Source organism: Schistocerca serialis, chromosome 6 (assembly GCF_023864345.2).
Source record: "Schistocerca serialis cubense isolate TAMUIC-IGC-003099 chromosome 6, iqSchSeri2.2, whole genome shotgun sequence".
In the NCBI taxonomy this organism is placed as follows: Eukaryota; Metazoa; Arthropoda; class Insecta; order Orthoptera; family Acrididae; genus Schistocerca; species Schistocerca serialis.
The window spans coordinates 402,486,758-402,504,773 of record NC_064643.1 but is presented as its reverse complement, the minus strand read 5'-3'; positions in this window follow the sequence as shown (position 1 = coordinate 402,504,773).

Genomic DNA, 18,016 nt, shown 5'->3' with positions numbered 1-18,016 from the left:
CCCACCTGTCAGCCCATTGGCTTTCTTTGGAAAGAAGAAATTTCTTAGTATTCATTTCTGTGTCTTAGCCTTATAAAGGAGAAATACAACAGGTAAAAAAGACAACTTTCCTTAAATTACTTCAAGAACAATAAAAAAGAAATAAGTTTACATCTGTGTGCAACAGCCAACAGTTATAAATGTATGGCAACTGGTGATACAGTTATTTTTGTAGAAAGATCTCTTTGTGTCATATGGACTTTATCAGAAAAATAGTCAGATGCAAATCTTATGGAAGATACATTTTTTCACCACCAGAGGCAATAACAAAAATACACTGATACATACAACAGAGTGTAGATTTATTAACAACAATGAATAAAAAAAGTTATTCCGTTGAGATATCCATACACTATTAGAATTAACAAATTGTTGTTGCTTCTATAGTACTCTAAGGGCATTTATTATGTTCAATGATGCCCTATCTATATTGCTTCTGTAAATCAGGTGAAAAAATTCACATAAAGAAAATGATTCTTTGGACTTTAAAACATGGTATGCTTGATTATCTATTAATTGTCAATGGTCATAAGTGTTGTTATGCATCCTTTGTTATAGTAGAATGAAATAGGAATTAGCAATACTACTGTCTTCCTAGAACTCTTAAAAGTACTCCTCATAAACACCTCAAATGAAAGGAGTTTGCATATTTTCACAACATTAAACATAAACTCAATCAATGTATGTAGTAAATGTACACATGGTACATGCTGCCATAACTACATGACTGATACCCACAGCCTCATGAACATTATATGGTAAGGGAGCTCTCTGTCCTGCATCATGAAGAAGGTTCCGATTTGGAAGTGCAGGGGTTGGATACAAAGATATAGGTGACAAAAGCAGTCATTGCACCAATGGATTTCTTATGGGAAGACAGTGAAGCAGCTGGGAATTGAGTGCTGAAGTGGCTGAGACTGGCCACAATGTTACCGAATGTTTTGAGAAGTTCCATAATGTTGGAGAATATTCCAGAAAGTTCACGAACATTCTAGAGTGTTACACAATGTTAGAGAATATTTCAGAAGGTTTGGGAATGTTCTAAAATGTTGTAGACTATTCTAGAATTTTCCAGTATGTTCTTGAATGTTCCATTACCTTTGAGTCATGGGGATTCATTCCAACTCATAAGGGTATGGTGATAGTGATGGCAAGATACATATGTTTTTGGAAAGCAATGAGAATAGATTAACCTATCACTTTCACATTTCAATTAAAGTGATTTTCTTACGGTAGCAAACATTGTAATAACTGGAATTTTCAGAATTAATTATCAAGTTCAATGAAAAAATATTTAATCATGCACTTTTTCATTTGGTAGACAAGCACTTAACAAAAGCAATCAAACTTTAGCTGAACTCCGAATGTAAGTGCCATGAAGATATGGAATCGATGCACTGAATCCCAAACTATTCAAAGAGAAAAGTTATAATGTTCGTGATTTACTAGAATACCTCTCTCAAAACAAACAATTGTTAACAGCAAGTCAAAAGCAAGCTTATGATTTTATCATGGATCACATGAACAGAGGTACTGTTGAAGTAACCTATTTAAAGGCATCAGGGGTACTGAATAGACTTTTCTAATAAGTTTAATATTGGCTGAAATATGTGCCAAAAAAAAGATTGCATTTGCATTGGCATCATTTGAAATTGGGACAACATCACTGTAAAGATGCATGACATCTTTTCATAGATGCGAATATGGACAACCATCAGCTGTATAATGAAATGATGACAGTGAAAATTTGTGCCTGACCAGAACTTGAACTTGGATTTCCTGCTTATCGCGAGCAGTCTCCTTTCCATTTTGCTATCTGAGCACACCTCATGGCCAGACCCAAACTTCCATAAGTTGTCAATCATGTGTCTACAACCTGTACTCAAACATACATTATGCATATTTCCATACAGGGGAGACATTTTACTTGAAAGTCACTTGCCCAGTGTCGGCAGATAAATACGATATTCCAATATTTGTGTTATTCTGAATTACAATGCAAAGTTCAGTTGGACTTAGCATTGTAATTCTGAATAATACAGACACTGCAAAGAGGATGAACATCTAATTTTGCTTTGAAACTAACAAGGAATGTCGCAGAAAAAGAATTTCCCATCTGTAATGTACTAAGAGCATCTGCATGAGTTCAAATTTTGAAGCAAAGTAAAGTAATCATTTGGGATACGTATGACAGCTCATAAAAAGTCATTTGAAGCATTATATAGACCACTATAACATCTCCAAGATAATTCGAAATTAATGGGAGGTACATTAGTTATACTTTCTGGAGATTTTCAGCAAAAAGTTACAGTTATCCCAAATTCAACTTCAGCAGATGAAATCAATGTATGTTAAGAGCAATTATTTCTTTGGCCCCAAGTGAAGGAAGTACGATTAACAATAAATGTGAGAGTTCACCTTCCAATGCTGAAAAACTATTACAAATTGGTGAAGGCACTCCACCAATTGATTGTGAAACTGGTCAGATTGAACTTACAAATGGTTTATGTAAGATTATCAACAGTACAGATGAGTTAACTCATAAAGTTTATCCAAACACTGTTCAAAATTTCACAGTTTGAATTTGGTTACGTGACAGCTGTTTAAGCAATAAGAAACTGAGCAGCTGAAGATATTAATTTAAAAATTCAAAACAAGATACCTGCCAAGGGAAGAATATATAAATTAATCTATTCAATGGTTCCTGCAAATGAAAGTGTTAATTTTCGAACTGAATGTCAAATTGGATGCAAGTGCCAGGAATACATTTACATGGCTTCAGATTAAAAATAATTTCACCAATTATTTTGTTGAGAAATTCAGATTCAGCAAAATTATGTAATGGAATAATAATAACCATAAAACAGTGGTTAAACGATATAACTGATGCAAGAACAATGTCAAGAAAAAGATAAAGTGAAAACAGTATTTATTCTGGAGAGTCTGTTCATATCCACCAAACTACTGTTTCAATTCAAGAGACTGCAATTTCCAGTAAGATTAGCATTTAGTATTATTATAAATAAGAAACAAAGGAAAATGTTAAACTACTGTTGAATTAATTTAAAAGAATCATGCTTTTCTCACAGTATGTGGTTTGTTCTATATTGGGAGACCCAAACAAAGCACACATATATCATCACCAAGCAATATGATGGCAAATGCAGTTCATAAGTTCCTTATCTTTCCAGTCACCCACCACCTCCCGAAGTCCTGCTGCCCGGCTACAGACCAATCCCAAAAATCCTTCTCCAGTCTGGTCACAAACATCACGTATCCCATCAAAGGCATGGCTACCCGTGAAACCAGTCATGGTATCTACAAGCTGATCTGCAACCACTGTGCTGCATTCTACTTGAGCATGACGACCAACAAGACGTCTGTCCACTTGAATGGTCACCGACAAACTGTGGCCAAGAAACAGCTGGACCACCACAGTGCTGAGCACACCACCCAACATGACATTCTTCATTTTAATGACTGCTTCACAGTCTGTGGCATTTGCATCCTTCCCACCAACACCAGCTTTTCTGAATTGTGTAGGTAGGAACTTTCCCTGCAACATATTCTACATTACTGTAACCCTTGTGGCCTCAACCTTCATTAGTCATTGTTCTTATCCATGTCCCTTTCCTGTTCCCATTCCAGCACTACACAGCCCTCTATTCCACCAATGCACCCTTGGTCTTTTTACTCTCTCTCTCCTTCCCCCCCCCCCCCCCCCCTTCCCCCGCCAACCATCTAACCTCCCAACTGCACCTAGCTGCCCTACCATCTCTCCCCCTGATACCTGTACCTTACCACAAGCAGCACTTTACTGTCCTCTACCCGTACCCTGCTATCCCTTCCCCTCCCCACTCCCACCTCCTCCTTACACCTACCATCCACTGCCTTTCGCTTCATGTGCTGCTTGCAATCTGGCTTCAATGACCAGATACTGTGGTCATGTGCGTGTGACTTGCATTTATGTGTGCGCGCGCGTGTCAGTTAGTTGATTACGTTACTTTCATTGGTATGACGCGAAGAGTCACCTTGAAGCAAACAATCACAGCTCAAGTTTCAAAGTTTCAGGCTGTGCCAGCAATATGTGAGTAGGGAAGCTCGAGTATAAGTATTGCATCATATTCAAAGTTACAGTTTCCATAGTGAAAAGTAAACACAGTGGACACATTTAGCATTTGAAGTGGTTTTCATGACTTCATGCACATTTTCAAATGAAGGAATGGCTGACATCCACTCTATGTACAGGTATACTAATGGCAACGTACAGGATGGAGCATGATTGCAACATCAAGTGTATCCTCAGAGAAGACTGCCAGACAGCAGAGTGTTCACTCAGTTCCATCAGCACCTGTGATAAAGTGTGGAGTGTTTTTTCGGGAAGTGCACAATGTGTGTAGGTTCAGAGTACAAGCTCTGTAATTCCAGGATTCTGAAATGCTGTTTCTTAATTCAACATTCAGACAAGCCATATTTTTTGTCTTAACATGAACTTCTTCACCATTGCAACTGAATCTATATTGGAACTCTCAAAACTCTTATCAATCTTCACTTTTCTACTAACAATCAAAAACACTTCCCACAAAATATTATGATAATGATACTTCAGTTACAATATGTTGTGTAAGGTTACTCTTCATACACAATGTGTGAACACACACCAATCTGACATTACATTAAATGTGTATGATGTTCAAAAATTCCAGGCTTGACCCACTAAATTGTTGAGCTTTATCTTTCCTCCAAGATGTCACTCCCACTGTCATGTTATGCATTGTTCCATGGTGCACATTGCACGGAGTAACTGTCCCTTGAGAAGGTGCAGTAATGTACAGCAAAATCCTCCATCACTGTCCCATCAAGAAGACATGTGGCTTGCATCTAGGCCAACAACCATGCACAAATAATAACGAACTTCCCAACAGGACACTATACAAAACTCATTATAAAATAAAAGTATTTTGAACTCTCGCAGTCATCATTCTTCAGTTAGGTAAACATTGGGTAACACAACATGATGTTCAAAATGATATGTTGTACCACAACTGGTTCATTTAAACCCAAAATGCAACATGCAGGAGGAGCAACAGCCATGTTGAGAACCCAAATGGAGGAGCACATGGATGCAGTGTTGGACACAAGTGAGAAGAGGACTGCTGCAGCAGAATGCATTTCACCCTCCACCATATGGCACATGTTACCATGAGGGACAGTTGTAGCCATATCACGTGCGAGGTGAGCAAGCCCTGGCCACAACTGAATTTCCAGCCCAAATTGCCTTCTGCCAATGAATCCTTACACAATGTGGAAATGACACTATTCCTCAAGCATGTGTTATTTACAGATAAAGCATGCTTTACCAAGAACAGTGTTATGAACATCAACAAAATGTTTATGAGAACCAAGATGCTACCACTGAAATGGCATATCAGTAGAGAATTTTCCATAAATGTTTCAGCAGATGTCATTGGTGGCCACATTTCCTGCCTGGCTGACTTACTGGTTTTGTATACTTCCATTTCCTGCAATGAAAGATAATTGACTACTTTGGTGATTTCCTTATGGTTAAAAGAAGAGTATGTGGTGCATGCATGCGGTGCTGCAGCACACTTTTATGTTGCTGTTTGGAAATACATATCACGGAGCTTTGATGTATTCCAGCCCTAGTGATATTGTTGATGAAGTCTGGGAACACATTGTAGGTGGTTGTCAATTCATTCAGAACATGCCTGGGATTTTTAAAGGTGGATGGTCTTTGATGATATATGCCTGCCCTCACATGTACAGTGGTCATGTGGAAAACTTGTAATGTGTTTGTACTCAAGTGCATATCTGCAGTTTATGTCCTTGGGAGCGCTGTTATAAGGTGTTCATGCACTCAGTCATGATATGTTTTATCAGGGAAACCATTGGTTTCTGGCCCAATATTTATTATTTGCTTGTTTCATTGTCCTCTCCTCTCTTCTCCACTTAAATAGTCAAACACTTTGTACGTGAACAAAAATCGAAATTTTCACTCTCCTGCTCACCATGTAATCCAGAAGTTGTAATTAGCATCTATTACTTGTTTCTTAAGTTAGAGAAACAGTTGGGTACAAGGTGGTTCAAACAATGATAACATAAAAGATGAAATTCAACACATAGTAATAAACTGCTATAAAATTAATATACAAAAACTTCCCTCTGTGTTTACAAAAATCCATCAACCAAAGTGGTGTACATGTAGCAAAATAGAGGAATGTTCAAGTTTTAATATAATGTATCAACTGTCAAAAAATGCTTCCATATCTAAAAAATTGACTTCAAGTTTTAACTCACCCTCATACTTAGCTTCTACATGTACAGCTATATGACTGCTAAAGCTGAGAATATAGTGCAGATGTTTGATGTGTACAGTAGTATTTACATACCTACTAGACATTTATCAACAGCCTTTTTCTCTATGAATGTGCATATTTCTTGGCAATTACCTGCCAGACACAAAAGGATGTCTAGGACTCTGATTCTTACATGAAAGCCAGGATGCTGCAATTGAACCACATCAGTAGTGAGTTATCTTGTAATTGATTTTGCACTGAATATTCTCAGCAACTTGTATAATCAAGCTAAAAAACATATATAAAATGATGGAGACACTCACCTCTAACAGGCATAAAATGCTCTCTCCTTTATCTGATAACAGAATATGCTTTCCAGTTTGAGAATTATTTTTTAAAAGTACTAGTAAAAGTTGTGATGCATGTAAGAAGAAGTTTTCATTAAAGTTACATTCTACACCTGAAAGAAAAGTTCACAGGACAGTTTTAAAATGGAAGCTTACATTAATGTACCTAAAAACTGACACATACAATCAAATAAAATTATTAAAGGAGCAAGAAAACTAAGCAAGAGGATGAAACAAATGAAAATGATCAACATTACTTGTTCAGGTTGAGGAATTCCATATTTCAAAATAATTATCACCACCTCACACCAAATTTAGACACATGCTTAAAATACACTGCCTGATAAAAAAGTGTAGCATCTGTAAGGCGAGGAAAAATGAAATTTTTCTGTTGATTAGTATGTGATGTATTTCAGTGATTACAATATTGAGTCAAATTTAAAAAGAACTTGACAGTATGAGCACCCTTATCAACAAGACGTTGCATCCCCTCTGACCTGGATGCCTGCTATCCTCTCTGGCATGGATGCATGCACCAATTCAGTTCAGAAGGATGTTTAATATTCTCATATCAGAACCATACACATCATACACGGTTATGACAATATTACTTTTGCCCAAAACTTGGACACTTCCAGTTCATTCTCTGTTCCTTCATGAAGTTCATCTTCCATGTAGGAGACTGGATACAGTCGGCACTGAAGCATATGATGAACAGTCTGGTCTTCTCCACTGTCACACTGAATCATCTCGATCACTATAGCCCCATCCTGCCAAATTAATCTTTTGTTCGCCAACTCCAAATCTCAGTCATTTTAGGGACTTTGAAGTCATCCAGTTCTTACAATAGTGAGGAGGTAAAATTGCAGAAACTCTATTCTGGCCACAGGGAATGTAGCTTCCAACTTAGCTTCTTCAGCAGTGGTTCTAGGTGCCACTGATGTTATAAGGAAACTATTCATCGACTTCAGTCATTGTGGGTACAGTTTGTGCCCGTACAGAGGATGAGTTCACTCCTACTCCATTATTCTTATTTCCTCGTTTACAGTTACTTCTCTTTGAACAGGAGATGGTATTATCACTGCAAGATGCTAAAGCTACTCAACTGGCCTCGATTTCAAGCAACCTGCTATAGTGGATGTCATTGATACCAAAGAGGACATGTGTACTCTGCCACAGAACAGGATAGTGCCACCGCAGAATTACTTATAGTTTCGGGTTGACTGCTCCACTGTGATCTGGCCAGTGTCTATAAAAGATTGTAACTGGTGGAAACTTTTGGCTTGCATTGAATCCTCTCTTGAGGCAAGCTAGCCCACAACTGTTGTAATTGGTCCTCAATATTCTGTATACTGGCACTAAGGCAGATTTGATGTCTGAGCTGGTGTCACAGATTCCACTGGGGACAGGTCTGGAGGTCGTGCTGTATATGGATGAGAACTGTACTGTTGATAAATGGCACCACAATACCGTTGCACAGGGGGTATCACAAGACGACACAGGATGTCCCTGACATACTATTACACATCATAATTCCCTCGGTCACTAGCAGCCATGACCTGAAGTCATACCTAATGGCTCCCCACATGATGCACAGAGTAGCACCACAGTAGATGTGTCATGATTATATGACATGCAACAGTGCCCGAGACATAGTTTGATTTTATAATACAGGGTGATTCAAAAAGAATACCACAACTTGAGGAATTTAAAACTCTGCAACGACAAAAGGCAGAGCTAAGCACTATCTGTCGGCGAATTAAGGGAGCTATAAAGTTTCATTTAGTTGTACATTTGTTCGCTTGAGGCGCTGTTGACTAGGCGTCAGCGTCAGTTGATGCTAAGATGGCGACCGCTCAACAGAAAGCTTTTTGTGTTATTGAGTACGGCAGAAGTGAATCGATGACAGTTGTTCAGCGTGCATTTCGAGTGAAGTATGGTGTTAAACCTCCTGATAGGTGGTGTATTAAACATTGGTATAAACAGTTTACAGAGAATGGGTGTTTATGCAAAGGGAAACGTTCTGGACGGCCGAGAACGAGTGATGAAAATGTAGCACGCATCCAGCAAGCATTTGTTCACAGCCCAGGAAAATCGACTCGCAGAGCTAGCAGAGAGCTGCAAATCCCACAATCAACTGTATGGAGAATCCTACGAAAAAGGTTAGTTATGAAACCTTATCCCGAGGCGGTGGATCGGCTGCCAGGCAGGCCATGACAGAGCACTTCATCACTGGCCTCCAAGAAGCCCTGATCTTACCCCCTGCGATTTTTTCTTATGGGGGTATGTTAAGGATATGGTGTTTCGGCCACCTCTCCCAGCCACCATTGATGATTTGAAACAAGAAATAACAGCAGCTATCCAAACTGTTACGCCTGATATGCTACAGAGAGTGTGGAACGAGTTGGAGTATCGGGTTGATATTGCTCGAGTGTCTGGAGGGGGCCATATTGAACATCTCTGAACTTGTTTTTGAGTGAAAAAAAAACCTTTTTAAATACTCTTTGTAATGATGTATAACAGAAGGTTATATTATGTTTCTTTCATTAAATACACATTTTTAAAGTTGTGGTATTCTTTTTGAATCACCCTGTATAATACAATCAAAAAGCCAGGAGAATTTTGTTGAAACTCACTCTAGCAACAGAAGCCTGTAGATATAATCTTTTGGTACTCTGCTTGTAAGTCCTTTGGCTGTCAGGTACATCATTCATTGACTGTCCCAATTTCTTGCGTCTACTACACAACAGCACTTCCACTTATCAATTTTCATTTTGCCTAAGAAATTGAAGGTACAAGTAGATATATTTACATTGTGTGTGAGTTGGTCAAACAGCTCTCAGTTCATGTCAATGTTTTCTATAAAACACATATGTGGTTAGTTATACATTGTCTTTCAATTAAATAATGCAGTCACTGTAATGTCTTCATCACGTGTTCATTTTGCTTGGTGCAGAACAGGATGAGGGATTTTTCTTTGAATCATAGATGTGTGTGACACAGTATAGCTGTTTTTATGAATGATGTAGCAAATAATGCTACCAAGATATTTTTCTTAATAAGGGTGACGAAAATTTATTAGAAACTACTTGAACTGCCAACAACAAACTTTTAGTTCTAGGGAGGAGAAAATTAATTATTCATGTCTCAAATTTCAGAAATACTATAAGACAAGTATTGGGTCAGGTTCCCTGGTGGAAGCTAGTGAGAAATGGGAGGGGCCCATCGGCATTCAATAATCTTAGAAAGCCATTATGAAGTCAAGAGAAATTGCACAGCAAATTCGACAGAAACAAATCCTTGCTGAGAAACTAAAGCTTAATAAAGTCAAAAAACATGTGAGAACTGTTCAACAAATTCAAAAGAAAGGTATTAACAGCCAGGACATAAAAAAACCTAAAAAGTTTTGATCTTCATTAAAATCAGCCAGTGTACGAAAGCCAGTGGTCCAGATGACCACCAAATGAACCTTTAATCAACACACAGATGGAAAAGTAACAGATATAGAAATAAGCAAGTACAAACCTGAAAAACTACTAAATATTCCTAATAGAGGAAAAGCTGCAGACCTGGTGAGTATCAGACACAATTTATATTGAATATGTGCAATAACTGGCCTTTAAGTGCAAAAAGTTTGTCTGTTCCAGTCTTTAAGATGGCTTAGAACTACAGATCTGACTGAATGATGTCAATTTTCTGTAGAATTGTGCAACATATTTTGTGCTCGAGTAGTTTAAAGATTTTTTTGGGACACAACAGTTCCTCTACAGGGACCACAAGCTGTCATACAAATCTCACAGCTTGCTTTGTTCTTTCATGAGATCACTGAGGCTGTTGGTAGAAAAGCCAAGGTTGATGTCATGTTTCTTGACTTCAAGAATGCAAATGCTGGATAAGGCATAAGACTGGACTGAAGATTCCTATCTCATACAAATGAGTACATCATTATTGATGAGGAGACATTATTAGAAGTAGAGACTACATCTGATGTATCTGGAGAAAGCGTAATAGGATAGTTACTGCTCAAAATATACTGCTTGTCTCACCAAATAGTTGCCAGGCACAATTGCTATGGTGTTTTGGGATGTATCTGTACTTTCTGTTTTATGTGATGGAGTCAGCCCAAGCAAATAATGCCTATCATGTGTTTCATGCAATGCCTGACATCAATAGAAAATGTTGGCTTGTTTCTTGTTAAAGACAAAGCGTTCTTCAAAGTGCAAGTTTACATGTGGATTTAATGGAGTGGTCTCAGTTTCATATTGTACAACATTCAGTTTACCATTTAATAACACACAGTGTATACACAGCCATGGAAAAAATTCTCAGATTTTTCCCAGATTTCCCAGTTAAAAATACAGTTTTTTCCGTGTAAAAATACACTTTTTTGTGTTAAGTGACAGTATACTTTCCCACCAAACTGTAAAACTTATTACCATATTTCTGAAAGATCTTTGATGTCAGCAACACATACGCCGCATATTTTCATAGTTAGATTCGCTGCTTATTTCTGTATTACGAAAGTATAAATTCAAATTCACAGCCCGTTAGTTTCTGAAGCATTGAAATCGAGATTGTGATGCGATTTTATAAGCCAATCATAGTTTATGCCACATGATCTTGTCAGCCGATGACAGCAAATATTCAGACTTCAGAGCATAAGGCACATAATGGTGTCAGGCAACAGCAACACCACCATTAAACAGCACAAACACAGAGATAGAAGAAGTTAACAGTTTAAATTAATATATACAGCACAACTAAAAGAAAAACTTAACTTTCACATATAATATTGGTCTCGAAGACTAATAAGCTACAATAACAGCTCACTTTTCACCTACAATATTGGTCTTACTTGCATGTGTTACATCTTTAAGATACATCACACAAATGTGCCAATAAAATTTTAATAATGACATAAATGTCTGGTTTTCTGGGCTCAAAATTCTTCTGGGTGGCTGTTCCTCAGTGTTAAGTTTGAAATGAGAGTCAAAAGCCCTCAGTTTAAGAAATTCATTGCACATTCTCACATATAACATAGTTCACCTTCCGTAAAAGAAAACTTACTTTGATAGTATCGCTTTACAAACCATCATTCGCAATATTTTCTGCTGCATGTTAGAAACAGGCTCACTTCAGCAGTTGTGAAGGAGCACCAGAAAACAGGCATTACTGCACATGGGCCCATATGTTCATATGTATAAAGTATTAAGAGATCTTACATTACTTCATAAAAGAAACAGGACATCACAAACTACTGGAAGAGCATCAGAATTTTGTAAACCATACGAACGTGCATAATTTGGTTTAAAGCACACATTTGTATACCTAACAGCCACACTTCATGCAGCCAGAAGAGGGAGTAGGTACTGCTCAAATGTGACACAACTGCACATGTGCCCACTGGCAACAGCTCAAACGAACCTGATGTAAACAGTTGTGACTTCACACTCACTGGAAGCAGTTTGTTGTTATGAAGCATTGCTTAGTCTTCATCCTAAATGGCACATATCCTTTACAAGGATTTTTTTTTATTATTTTATTTTATTCTGCAGTAGCAGAATACAGTAATATTCTTTGTTAGAGTGTCAGTTCTTACCCATCAAAATTACAAAAATTTAACTGAAAACTAAAACAATGAAAAATTTCCAAGATTTTCCCAGATTTCCCGTTGTCCTGGGCATATACACCATGTAACAGGAACAGAAAAATACAAGGAATAACCAGTATTCCAGTATCTACTGAATAGCATTGCTGCATGGCCATAGGGATGTTACGTGAGGTGTTAGGTCAGGCCATGAAAACAGGGGCAGCAAATGTTAACTGATCTCACAATATCTATTATTTTTACCAACTGATTCAGAGTAACCTGGGCAGCCACAGCACTTATCATATTAAGAAATTTCTGCAGGATGACTTGAAACTGCTTAACAGTGCTGAGCTGTGTTACTACTATGGCTGCCTTGTTTACAGATTAGAACACAAAACAATTGGTGAACATCTGTTGACCACAGCATCCTAGCCCGATTGGCCCTACATCATGTGCTAGCCTACACCACTCTGCCTGTCTGCTACTGCTACATGAAAGCACTACTCAGTCAATGCTGCAGTATTTTTTCTTTTGTTCATACATATTAAACTCAATGCTGTACGAGAATAATTTGGGACCACGCTAACAAATGAGTGCATAAAATTTCGCTTTAAGGAACATTTTGTCTGTAATGAGAAACGAACTGATGGTTTCTGTTGATACCTGGCATTGCAAAAAACGTGATGAGCAGTATTTGTTTATGTGACTTCTACAGGGTGTTTCAAAAATGACCGGTATATTTGAAACGGCAATAAAAACTAAACGAGCAGCAATAGAAATACACCGTTTGTTGCAATATGCTTGGAACAACAGTACATTTTCAGGCAGACAAACTTTCGAAATTACAGTAGTTACAATTTTCAACAACAGATGGCGCTGCGGTCTGGGAAACTCTATAGTATGATATTTTCCACATATCCACCATGCGTAGCAATAATATGGCGTGGTCTCTGAATGAAATTACCCGAAACCTTTGACATCGTGTCTGGCAGAATGGCTTCACATGCAGATGAGATGTACTGCTTCAGCTGTTCAATTGTTTCTGTATTCTGGCGGTACACCTGGTCTTTCAAGTGTCCCCACAGAAAGAAGTCACAGGGGTTCATGTCTGGCGAATAGGGAGGCCAATCCACGCCGCCTCCTGTGTGTTTCGGATAGCCCAAAGCAATCACACGATCATCGAAATATTCATTCAGGAAATTAAAGAAGTCGGCCGTGCGATGTGGCCGGGCACCATCTTGCATAAACCACGAGGTGTTCACAGTGTCGTCTAAGGCAGTTTGTACCGCCACAAATTCACGAAGAATGTCCAGATAGCGTGATGCAGTAATCGTTTTGGATCTGAAAAATGGGCCAATGATTCCTTTGGAAGAAATGGCGGCCCAGACCAGTACTTTTTGAGGATGCAGGGACGATGGGACTGCAACATGGGGCTTTTCGGTTCCCCATATGCGCCAGTTCTGTTTATTGCCGAAGCCATCCAGGTAAAAATAAGCTTCGTCAGTAAACCAAATGCTGCCCACATGCATATCGCCGTCATCAATCCTGTGCACTATATCGTTAGCGAATGTCTCTCATGCAGCAATGGTAGCGGCGCTGAGGGGTTGCCGCGTTTGAATTTTGTATGGATAGAGGTGTAAACTCTGGCGCATGAGACGATACGTAGACGTCATTTGGGCCGCAGCTGCAACACAGCGAACGGAAACCCGAGGCCGCTGTTGGATCACCTGCTGCACTAGCTGCGCGTTGCCCTCTGTGGTTGCCGTACGCGGTCGCCCTACCTTTCCAGCATGTTCATCCGTCATGTTCCCAGTCCATTGAAATTTTTCAAACAGATCCTTTATTGTATCGCTTTTTGGTCCTTTGGTTACATTAAACCTCCATTGAAAACTTCGTCTTGTTGCAACAACACTGTGTTCTAGGCGGTGGAATTCCAACACCAGAAAAATCCTCTGTTCTAAGGAATAAACAATGTTGTCTACAGCACACTTGCACGTTGTGAACAGCACACGCTTACAGTAGAAAGACGACGTACAGAATGGCGCACCCACAGACTGCATTGTCTTCTATATCTTTCACATCACTTGCAGCGCCATCTGTTGTTGAAAATTGTAACTACTGTAATTTCGAAAGTTTGTCCGCCTGAAAATGTACTGTTGTCCCAAGCATATTGCAACAAACGGTGTATTTCTATCGCTGCTCGTTTAGTTTTTATTGCCGTTTCAAATATACCGGTCATTTTTTAAACACCCTGTAGGATACAGTACTGAGGACTTCAGCTTTACAACGAACATGGTCCTGGAGGTATGAAGATGATATATTTCTCATGTCGCCTCATGGATGCAATGTTATCAACAGATTTTTGGACCACTTCAACTATCTTCATCCCAACATTAAATGCTGCCATTTTTGGATGTCTTGTTTTACAAAAAGCAAGATGGTACTCTGGGCCACAGAATTCATTGGAAGCTGACACACACCAATCAGTATCTGTATGCTAAGTTCTGCTATCTGACACCCACCAACGCAGTGGCATCCTTAGGACTCTGGCAATCAGAGCATATGCCATTTCCGACGCAGATGTTTTAACCCAACAACTTGTGCATTTTATGGCTCTTTCTAAGGAAAGTGGATAACTCTGAGAAGCAGGTCCATTGGGCTATGGAATCTGGACCATCCCTGCAAGTGCATGAAGAGGAGCATAGATCTGAGGCCTTTATACCTTATGCTGGGGGCGTATCATTTAATACTGGAAGAATTTTAAGGAGTTTTAATAATAAGAGCATGTCCCATCCACCTTCCAAGATTATGGTATTGCTCAACTCTATCAAAGATGATTTGGGACTTAGGAAGTAGGGCATGTATAAAATCCCGTCATTCGATTCGCACAGTTCAGGACAGGTGCATGGAACATCGCCATCATACGAGGCATCAAAAGCCAGAAAAATCGGCAGTATCAAATATTACTTAAACAAGGGACACGGGATGAAATTTGTTAGACTGTGATAGTTGTCAACACTTTCAGTTTCTGGCCCAGTGTTTGTATAGAGGCAATTGAAACTAGGCTCACCAATTTGGCTAATAGAGACAATTCTTCTTAGCACAATGTGGAACTCTGCACTCCACATCAAAACAGAATGATCTTCAGTGGAGCCAGTCCAAGTGTTTGGAAATAGTCTTTGAGTGCAATATATCATTGCTGCCAGTGTTCTACTAAGGGCAGTGCACCTATCCAGTCTTGGAGGGCAGCAACTGTGATGGGTGGTGCACACACTGTGTACGGTATACAGGCCTATGTAGGACGACGATCTGCAGCCTTAGTTTTGGTGAACATAGGATACATTTTCATAGCAAGAACACAACACTTTTAGGAACAGTGGTCTTCTACTTTTAATATCTAAAAAGATGACACAAAGAAACAAACCTTCATAGAGTAAAAGCATGAAAAAGAAACTCATAGGAACAAAGAAGTTCACAACACGAAACCAAGCACCACTGTTGGCGAGGACAGGAAACACACAGTTCTGGTTTATTTTACTTCACTTCCCCCTAATCAAACTGCAATGGACAGAACAACATTTAAATGAAAAATAAGAGGTCAAAATACATGAATTACAAAGTTCGAACTTGGTACACATTTCTCTCAATTTCTTTGATTTGATTTTAAAGGCTTTGTAAATATATTATCAAGTTGATTTTCACAACAAACATATTACACATTGCTGTCCTCATTTTGATAGAGCTCTCATACAAAATAATATCCCACTTTGATGTGCTTAGAGCTTGTGTGGAATTCTGGATTTATCACTAATTTAATGGCACCTGCATTGTCAATGAACAATACGGACATGTTTCTTCTTCCACTGATCTCTAACAGCAGTCTATTAAGCCATGCTTATTCTTTGGGTCGTCACTTGCAGCAACAAACTCCACTTCAGTGGTAGATAATGCAACTGATTTCTGCAGCCAAGATGTCTATGATACAGCCATGTCGCCAATCGCTGAAACACAACCATTTGTTGATCGACTTGTTTTAGTGTTGCCAGCAATGTCAACATCAGCATAGGCACAAGTTTACCACCACATTAAGAGACTCAAGTCAGAAGTACCACAAAAACAACTGAAAATGTGTTTTATAGTGTTCCAATCATAAAAAGTGGGTTTAGCCATAGATCGAGCAACTTACGACACAGCATAAGCAAGATTTGAATGAGAAGAACATGCCTGGTATATTAATGATACCACATCCGAATAATAAGGAATGTTGTTGTTAAGAGTACCAATACATTCGTTGTCTAATTGTTCATTATCACAGAGACTTTTAATGGTTTCAAATCAGCCATGTATAAGTAAACCAGACTCTCCTGGCTCTATTTACATGCCTAAAAATAAGTCTAAAGGTCCCACTGTTATTTGGAATTCTGACTTTAACATATCTAAAAATGAATTCACTGCACTTTGCATTGTTCCTGTGGTAAGTCGATCATTGACATAAATAGCAATCAGCAATTTTTCTGTTTGCTTTGTCAAATGTAAATACAAGGATATGCTGTAGAACTAATAAAGCCATTTTTTTCATGAATGAGTGAAACACACTATTCCAGCAATGAGGTGAGTGCTTAAGTTCATACAATGATTTCTTGAGGTAATAAGCCTGATCTGACCCATCATCAAAACCTTCTGGTTGAGTCATGTATATTTCTGTATCCAAGTCACCATACAAAAATGTAGTTCTATCATCAAATTAACCAATTTTCATATTTTCTTCTTCTGCAATCGCTGTTACAGCACAAATAGCATCATAATGAGCAACTGCACTAAAACTTTCTTCATAATCATTGAAACATACGATGCAGCATGGTATCAATCAATTTTTATTTATTTATTTATATAATAGAAGGAAACATTCCACGTGGGAAAAATTATATATAAAAACAAAGATGAGGTGACTTACCGAACGAAAGCGCTGGCAGGTCGATAGACACACAAACAAACACAAACATACACACAAAATTCAAGCTTTCGCAACAAACTGTTGCCTCATCAGGAAAGAGGGAAGGAGAGGGGAAGACGAAAGGAAGTGGGTTTTAAGGGAGAGGGTAAGGAGTCATTCCAATCCTGGGAGCGGAAAGACTTACCTTAGGGGGAAAAAAGGACAGGTATACACTCGCTCACACGCACATATCCATCCACACATACAGCCACAAGCTGTATTTATCACTGCTTGTGGCTGTATGTTTGGATGGATATGTGCGTGTGTGCGAGTGTATACCTGTCCTTTTTTCCCCCTAAGGTAAGTCTTTCCGCTCCCAGGATTGGAATGACTCCTTACCCTCTCCCTTAAAACCCACTTCCTTTCGTCTTCCCCTCTCCTTCCCTCTTTCCTGATGAGGCAACAGTTTGTTGCGAAAGCTTGAATTTTATTTATTTATTTATTTATTCATCCGTAGACAACTTGTGTTGTATGGATGTCGTCAACTGTATACATGGAATGAGTATATACATAATAGTACTTCTGGTAGTACATATTTCTATGGGGCAACTTAATCGTTTGTACACAAAACAAATACACACCAATCTTAGTTACAAATAAATATAAATTTACATATGTATTCTTGCATGGGTTACACAAAACAAATACACACCAATCTTAATTACAGATAAATATAAATTTACAAAGGTACTCTTGCATGAATTGAGGTGAACACATGTCATTTACAGTA